The sequence below is a fragment of the Etheostoma spectabile genome, chromosome 5 (assembly GCF_008692095.1).
Source record: "Etheostoma spectabile isolate EspeVRDwgs_2016 chromosome 5, UIUC_Espe_1.0, whole genome shotgun sequence".
Classification (NCBI taxonomy): domain Eukaryota; kingdom Metazoa; phylum Chordata; class Actinopteri; order Perciformes; family Percidae; genus Etheostoma; species Etheostoma spectabile.
In genome coordinates, this window is record NC_045737.1 from 4,383,713 (window position 1) to 4,392,863 (window position 9,151).

Below are 9,151 nucleotides of genomic sequence, written 5' to 3' on the forward strand. Positions count from 1 at the left end.
ACACACACACACACACCTTCGTCCCTTTCTATTCACTGTCTCTCCACTCTGGGTCCACTGCTTTGCCATCAGTCTCCGATAAGTGCCCACAAAGCCCCCACTGTCTAGTGTGACCCTCTATTCTTCCCCTTTCCCCTCTCCTTCTCTCCTTCTCTCCTTCTCTCCTTCTCTCCCCGTCCTGGAGCAGTCAAGCGTGAGGTAAAGAGGAGGAGCCGTTTATCTTGTGCAAACACCCCAAGTTGTCCTCCCCCCCCATCTCTTCCTCCCCGTCATACTTTTTTTTGTTTCTCACGCGATTTATGCTCCGGTCACATCCTTAACTTTTTTCAACTTTCTGTCATTCGCTTTTTCTTTCCTCTCTCTTCTTCGTCTAACTTCCCTCCGCTCGCAGGGAGACCTTGCCCTTGTGCTCTCACAATGGACGCTGCTGCTTTTAATGTGGGACAATGGGACAGCTCTGAAAGGTTAGCCAGATCTTTGCACTGTATCCCCATGCACTCTCCTCCCTCCACTGATCCTTCTCTTTATTTCCACTGGCACCTTCACCAGCCTTTTTTCTCCACCCAATTCCTTGGATCCTTTATTCCGAAAAGCTTCATTAACATCTTTGTTCAAACAAACCAGGTGTAATCAAGGTGTTTGGGTACATGTGAAATTATAAGTCTTTCCTTGTTTTCTCCCCCTCCCTTTCAGCCCCCGTCCACTCCTGTCAATCAGCAGTTAGTCAGTTAGTCTACCAGCCTTCACTCTGAAAGTCTGAGTGGTACTAATGGGTCTTGTTAGCCACTTAACTACCTTCCTTGCTCTCTCTCTCCAAGTATGAATAGAATAACCCTAATGGTGCTTGTTTGCCACTCCACTGCTCTACCTTATCCTCCCATGGCTTTATCATTGCTGATCAGTGTACCTGGAGATAAGTCTCTGTGTTAGTGTGCCGTATCCTCTTCCTTGTGCTTTTATCAGTCCTGATCAGTGTACCCGGAGTTCTTCTGTGAGGGACCCCGCCTGAGAAGGTCATGTTTTCATTCGCCCCAACTGGCTCGCTGACCGATAAGACAATTTGTCAGGTGGAAATAAGAGATGCCTTTTCTTGGTTATCTGGGAGAAGACAGATGGAGGAGGGAGATTGAGACGTGGAGACAGGGAAGAAGTAACATGAGGGGAAAAGAGGTTTAGCATGTGAAACTCAGTTTGTCTTAATCCTGAAGTCTTTACTATTATAAAAGAGAAACTCAATGCATGAAAATACAAACAGCACAAACTCTGAAAACGTAAATCCAACAAAACCTTGTCCAAGTAACTGGCATGCCTGCAGTGTAAACAACTTGATAAAGCAGCTTAGAAGTCACTCTTGTTTTGCTCAAATTCAGTTAAGTTCAACCTCACAGTCTGACATGTTCAATCTCTACTCCATGCCATTTTACACATCTTGTTATAAATCGCATACCTGGATCCGGCAAACAGCCTGTAATGTGAAATATAGTTTCAATGTGTGATGATTACCCCACGTTTTACACAATATTTATGTATAAAAGTGGTATTACTTAACAAAGAGTTTAGAGAGTTGAACTTTCTGCAGGACAGGAGCCCCTGTTCCCCTCTGCAGAATGGTGCTTGCTGCTAGAAGACAAGATGACAACCTATTAGAAACTGTGTCTGTCATTGTCGTCGTTCCTCAATCATTCCCACCTTGATTAGTGCTGCAGAGCCCAAGTGAGGTTGTCTCAAATGTTTTTCCATAGAGGTGAACGTGCAACAAAACAAGCCAAATTACCATGTTTGTTCCATGTGCTTTCTTGTGTTTTTGAAGAGAAGTGGAACCAATATAGCATGCACAAAAAAGTGTGACTTTTCTTGTGGTTACTTCTGGACCTTCTCATCAGTATTCACTCCCTCTCCCTCAGGCTTCCCACTCCGGCCCTCACTAATCTAATCACCTCCTCTGCAGACTCTTCCAAAGCCTCCAATAGTCCAGCCATGGTCCCTTAATCGACATGTTATTGCCCACAATCACATTTAAAGCACAGAGGAAAATCTGCACAGATGCGATTGTGTCGGCTGCTAATCCAATAATACCCCGCTCACTTCTCTTTTGCTCGGCATCTTTCATCTTCAAAAACAAGGTGACAGTGTTTTAATTTTCATTGTCGGGTTACTCTCCATCAATTTAGCTCACAGTGTGGGGTGGAGTTTATGGAGCGAGACACATATAGGTGTGGGATATAGTACAAGCTTTTATTTCTCTCCTGTGGGAAAATAAAAAGCAGGGTTTTTTGGTTTTTGATGTGATTAAAATAGGAGCTTTCTGTTATTGTTTATACACCAAGGTAGTGACTATTGAATTTGTTTGAGCCTGGCGGTTTGGCGCTGACTATTTGGCTTTGATAATTGATGTCAGTCAGTGGGGTCAGTGTACAATAAATGTTTATCAGAAGGCAAAGGCCCTGCTACTCTGTGGTGGTGGATAGCATAACCACCCTCTTTACTCTGGGGAAGGAAACAGGGCAACAAACACAGTGAGAAATACTGAAACTATTTTGAAGGAAGTTAGAGAAAATCAAAGCGTCAAATTGATCATTTCCATTTAAAATAGGTAAATCTCTGTAGACAGTGCCAAACAGTCACAGAGAGAACATCTGATTATTGTATAAATGAAAATTATTTTTAACGTGCGATCTTTTATACTTGCTTGTCCAGGTATTGAGAAATGTCTCATCTCTTGTCAACGCCTTCAATCTCATTTGCTAAATTCATCAAAGTTGCTTGTGGCAATCGATCCTGTAAGTCAGAAAAACACACAGACTGACAAGGGACAAACACACAGGCTGCCTCCACCAGCCACTGAAACAGGGCTGTGTGTTCCACTGTGCTGCCGCCAATGGTCTGACAGAAACCATAACCAGTCCATTGTGCTGTCTGCAGTGTTACACACACACACACACACACACACACACACACACACACACACACACACACATATAGAGGCATAAATGTAAGAACAGTTCTTTAGCTCTCTTTTATACACTTAAAGATACAGTTAAATGCATACTTATAAAATCCCACTGTTCGGACACAAATAACAAACATGTTATATGTACAAACATGTTCCGGTAGGGTTAGAAAAATCACAATATTCTCAAAGTTAGGTAACACTAGGGATTCTTGTTTTAGTCTGCAAAGTGTGTGCACAGATACTCACAAACATAGACTTCCCTTATCCTGGTCAGCAAAGGCGTTAGTCAGGTGGCCGATGGACCATCCTTGGAAGGACTTGAGTGGACCTCTCCATGGGGAAAGAAAATGTGTGTGTGTGTGTGTGTGTGTGTGTGTGTGTGTGTGTGTGTGTGTGTGTGTGTGTGTGTGTGTGTGTGTGTGTGTGTGTGAGACCCAACCCCAAGCCTCCGGGTCAGAGTTCCCGACACATACTCACACCCAAGGGGGCAACGAAATAATTAACTCTGACTATGATTGACAGACAGTTCACCACACTGACACAAACACGCACACAAACACACACACACAGGGCGTTACTTTCCCATAATCAGCAGCGTAGACAAGACAGATGACCTGTGTACTTCTTTGTGTTTCAATATAGTTAAAAATAAAGAAAAGCGTTTCAAAGGTAGTAAACTAAATGATACTAATGATTACTAACTACAAAATAATACCTAGGATTACAATGATGCTTGGTAACATTAACGTTTTGTTTTCTTTTGATGCTTACCTAACATAACAGAATGTCATTTAGACATTCACGTGATTAAACAATAAATGCATTCTGTAGGCATATGACTATGAGTAATCACTTCTATTTTTGGCCCTTGTGTGTTAATCTCTAAAATTCTCCTATTACATAGAAAGCAAAGAAATGACTCAAACTTAGGGGTGGGAATCATCAGACGCCTCGCGATACAATATCATCACAATACTTATGCAACAATACAATATTATTGCGATTTTAAACATATTGCAATATTCAGCCATATATTGCAATTTATTACCTTTTTTCAAACTTCTAATGTTTCCAAATTTCAAATGATGTCCCCAAAAGGAAACTTAGTCAACATCTGTTTAATCTAAAAAGATATATTTCTCTGTTTGTTAATATCCCTACAGTTTTATTGCAAAATGGCATTGTCAAACAGACAAACTGACCAACACATACATAACAAAAGATCAAAACTTGGCGCTTGTGTACTGATACAGTATTTCCACTAAAAATATCGTGATACTATGCTGTATCAATTTTTCCCCCAGCCACCTACTCAAACCTTCATCGTCTAACTCGTTTTTTTAATATTTTCTGTTAAGTGTCGGCTAAATCCTGTTTTATCATACATAATGAAATTGGCTTTAAGTGGAAAAAAATGAGAGCGAGAAAAAGAAAGGGAGTATCTTGTTCTTGGAGGTCCTGTAACACATACAGCTCTGTTTTAGATATAATGTTCACTTTTAAAGGGTGCACTTAAAAGTGTGGGTGTGTGGGGTGGACGGGAGGCTGTAAAAGTGGGTCTGGGAGGGTGGATAGGGGGATAACCTGTGGATCGAAGTGGTGTGCCTCCCCCTGCCCGCCCTCTATCCTCTTGACTCTGAGAGGCCGTTTTTCTCTACGGCCACAAAGAAAGAGGGGTCGGATTGCGCCGGCACATTCACCGGCCCACTTTGTTATTAAATGGCTTTGTTTAGTTGTGACACTGTAGACACCCAACACCTTCCAAGAATCCAAACTCTTCTGTGGGGGAGTACAGAGGGCAGGTGGGTGGTGTGCAGACGCGAGGAGGGGTGAAGAGGTAGCTGAGAAGAGGCATGAAGGGATCAGAAAGGAGGACATTTGGAACTAGTTTTATGGGAATCTGGATTCAGCTTCTTCATAGCATCATCTCTCTCCCACTCTTCCTCTCTTTTGGTGGTTGAGGGTTTTCTGTCCTGTCTCCTTACTAAATAAAGTGTGTTTCATCTACGGGCTTGTGCCCCACCCTGTTCCATACAGCCCCCCCCCCGTTTAATCTTCCCCCCCTCAGAGTGTTTAAGCAGCTTAACACAGCAGGATCTGGACTGCTCAGCCTAAATCGGCTGATGCTTGACAACTATTACAGGACTAATGCTAGGCTTAGCCTCACTTTTATATGGCACTTTCTGCCAGTGTTCTGATATATGTAATGCTGTATATGCATACGCATGTGCATGAATAATACAAATACCCACTCCAACACACATGTATGCACCATCTCATTTAAAACCCCTTTTCCTCCAAGAAAAAGAGTGGTCTTATCAACTTTAGCAAATTAATTCATTACTTTGCTCAGCTGCTTTTAAATGATAAACTATATATTCTGATTTAGTTAGACAGTTTTTTAGGCATCATGTTTTTAGCTAGCCACAGTACAGACATGACAATAAACAAGTGAGAGAGAGAGAGATACAACAAGACAGATATACAGCAGGAGGAGGAAATTCAAACATCTAAATTCATTCAGTATGTTCTTGTGTTTTAACAAGTCCTCTTTTGATTCATAAAAGGAAAAAAGCTCATGTATAAATATAGCATTTACACAATGAAGCTTCTCAAAACTGATATAAAAAGAGGACACAATTAATTTGCTTAGTATGCATTATGTTCTTTTTTATTCTAACTCTATTCTGAATTTTAAAAAGCTTTACTTTTGTTAAACATTATTTATTTTTTTACCTTAATTCAATGCTTTTGAAATCATTTTTAAGCAACAACTAACTTTTTTAAGATGCAAGGGTTGTAATGATATGTTTAAGAATATACCTATTATTTAAATGGGCAACATATGTAGCAATACAGCCTTTGTAAATGCTTCTTGTTCAGTGTTGGGCAAGTTACTTCCAAAATGTAATACAATATATAGATTGTTAGTTACTGTCATTTGAGAGTAATTAGTTATGTTACAATACTGTCTCTGAATTGTAATGCTTTGCACTACTTTTAAGTTACGTTACACCAAAATAACAGCAGAAGTTGGACTTGGCATCTTGTGAATTTCGCCACCGTCTCAAAAAAGTCTCCACTTTATCCACTTTAATACATCATGGATTATTCATAATATTTTGTATAATTAATATGAATATGAAAGTAACCACAGCTATAAAAATAGATGAATAAAACGTACAACAGGCAAGTAGGAGAATGAAAATACTCAATTAAAAGGACCTTACAGTTATTGAAGTATGCGGCATAGTTGCAAAATGTTTGTGAAGCACTTGAATACGAATTTCATGTTGTTTAGTTTAAAACTAAGGTTGTCTAAAGGAAATGGTCAATTATAATGTGATTAAAACTCAATATCTACATTATTTACAGTACTTGATTTACTGATTTGTGAAAAGGTATACAACTTTGTTTAACAGTAATTTAGTTTTACTGCGAACGTCACAGGAAGTGCTTTTATTTTGAAGTAGCATACACGGAAGTTGTCTGTTGTGCACTCTTACTAGCTTACTAAGATGAACGTGAGACGCTAGATGCTAAACAAGTCTACTCACTTGGTCGTTATTCGAAGCCTTTCCACTACAGGCATAGTAACTCTTCAGTCTCCACGGCTGATAAAATGCAATGATATTAACGTGTAGCAAGCCTTAACATTAATTCCCGACATGTTTCTATCTGTCAGCAGCTCGGACACACTGCTGTCCCCGCTGACGTACCGTCACCTGTTGGGACACAGATGTTGTCCCTACCTGTCTGGTTCTGGTTCTGGTTCTGACCGCGGGAAGACGGGACAGCTCGCTTCAACGCAGCGTAAGACCTCCTGAACATAATAATATCCATCTCACAAAGCATCTGCAGTCACCTCAACCATCGAATACAGCAACAGGAAATAACACTCACTCACGAACACTTTTCCCTGTGTAGAAATGTTTCGCGTTGTTGGTGAATTCTTTAAATGAAAAAAATAAAAAAAGACTCTTAATGTTGCGTTAAAATGCGTTGTAACTCGCGGTACTGAGATTGTAACGAGTATACAATTACCGAAATGTAAATAGCAATGCGTTATATTTCTTCGTTACAGGAAAAAGACCTACGCTATATTGTAATTGCGTTACTCTTGTAACGCGGTACTCCCAACACTGTTCTTGATATGCTTGACAAGGCAGCAGTACCTGAGCTCACAGGGGCCATGGAGTCAATTGCTACACATAGGCAGTGCTTTGAAGGGCAGGGGTGGCGCGCGCGCGCGCGCGCGCACACACACACACACACACACACACACACACACCACACACCACACACACACACACACACAACACACACACAAACACACACCTACACATCAATCCAAAGACATACAACAAACATCTCAAAGGACGCATGGTGCATTGGTGGGCTGCAAATCCAACTCGTCAAAAACCATCCGTCTATGGGCGGCTGAGTTCACCTGCTGTCATATTCACTCTTTTGGAGAAAAAGCTGTGTGTGTGTGTGTGTGTGTGTGTGTGTGTGTGTGTGTGTGTGGTGTGTGTGTGTGTGTGTGGTGTGTGTGAGAGAGAGAGAGAGAGCATAAAAGGCAGCAAGAAGGGAAAAGAACTAAAAAGATAGAGAGTGTGTGCGTCTTGGAGTAAAATAATGGATAAAGAGACATGGAAAGAGAGTAAGGGAAAGACTATCTGCTGCATTAACCTTCCCCTCCACAGTGCCAGTCTTTTCTGCACTCCTCTTTCAGCAGGGAGGACCCATGGGATGGTAACGCTAAGCCCCACTCCATTCTTCCACCAGAAACTTTGATTTCCTATTAGGTTCCTCCTGATGGGGACTGATGGGGAAAGGAGGGTAGGAGAGGAAGGCCGGATGGACGGACACCGAGATGGAGGGCAGAGGAGAGAAAAAAAAAAAAAGAGTGGTTGAAAGAAAAGTGGCCAAAAGCAGAACAAAAAAGGAGGAGGGTGGCAAAAACAGAAACAAATGCAGCAAGAGCAGAGAAGAGTAAAGATGAATGGGGAGGGCTGGCCACACATCACATGCAGAATGTCCGCTGAGGGACACTGGCTGTCCCTGTCCTGGGTACGGAGGGCATTGTTTACACTCAGCCCATTTAGTACTGACCTTTCCTAGCTGGCAGACATACAGACTGAGAGGTAAAAAGGCACGTTGGGTAGCAGACCGGATGGTATGCAGACAGACACGTGAGAGACAGTATGACAGGTTTGTGAGGATGCAGAGAGAAAAAAAGGCCGGCAGAACAACAACAAAGTATTCAAAAAGGCAGAAAAGAAATGGGTGTGTAGACTGATAGACAGGTAGTTTTTTTTGTTGATGCTGTAATTTCTTTCGTATCTGAACTAACAACCACGTGAACGAAGTCTAAGGATAAGGCTGGAGATATTGTACATTGCCCTTATTGTCAAAATATCCCATGAGACGACAAAATCCAACAATGCGTTAGTCCATCTCACAATACTTTCCCAAATGCCCAACCCTGTCTGTGGCACTCAGGCTCAAGCCAAATTGTAACTAGGATATAAATCTTTAAAATGGATCAGAAATATATGTTTGACAAAGGCAAAATGATTTCCTAAAACAGCTGGGCACTGTAGCTAAGTTTACCAAAACGGGATAAAATCATACTGACCACAAACAAAGTTCCCTCACAGGAAATTAAAGTTGTTTTGATTTGATTTTGATCCTTTTTTTGGTACTACAATTGAGCTCTATGGTACAGAGGAAGCTATATCAGGATTTGGTTGCAAATCCAACTAGCAATCTAACTAAAATGGAAGGAGTCTCTAGCAGCAATACAGGAGGCCAAGCAATCAGCCCGTTTTGAACGGGCACTGCACTAGTAAGAAAAATACCGACTATCATTTGACCCAGAGAAGTAGAAAGACAGTGGGCAGAAAGTGGACAAATAGACAAGTTTGTTATTCCTTTGCCCAATAGCAACCTCAATAACTTATCACCAACATCTAAAATCTTAGCATGAACATCCATAGTGACCTTCGCCTGAACCAAGGCTAGGATAGCACCAAAGCAATGAGACCCATATTATTATCACATTACATGACACACACATACATGTAGCCAGCGTTTTGTGTCACAGTACAGTACATGACCTTACATGAGGACAATGACGCTCTATACAAGGAGCACAGCATCAACCGATCTCTATTGTCGTCTCACTACTTTTAC

The 9,151-nt window shown here is 41.4% G+C and overlaps 1 long non-coding RNA gene across 1 annotated transcript; it reads right to left on the bottom strand.

Moving 5' to 3' along the window:
* Nucleotides 1-6,047: 6,047 nt before the first annotated feature.
* LOC116689591 (uncharacterized) lies at nt 6,048-8,465 on the bottom strand. Its single transcript, XR_004332050.1, has 4 exons — nt 8,455-8,465; nt 7,984-7,997; nt 7,129-7,133; nt 6,048-6,466 (listed from the first exon to the last, which is right to left on the bottom strand). It is a non-coding gene; the product is annotated as an uncharacterized LOC116689591 (long non-coding RNA).
* Between the last annotated feature and the right edge of the window lie 686 nt (nt 8,466-9,151).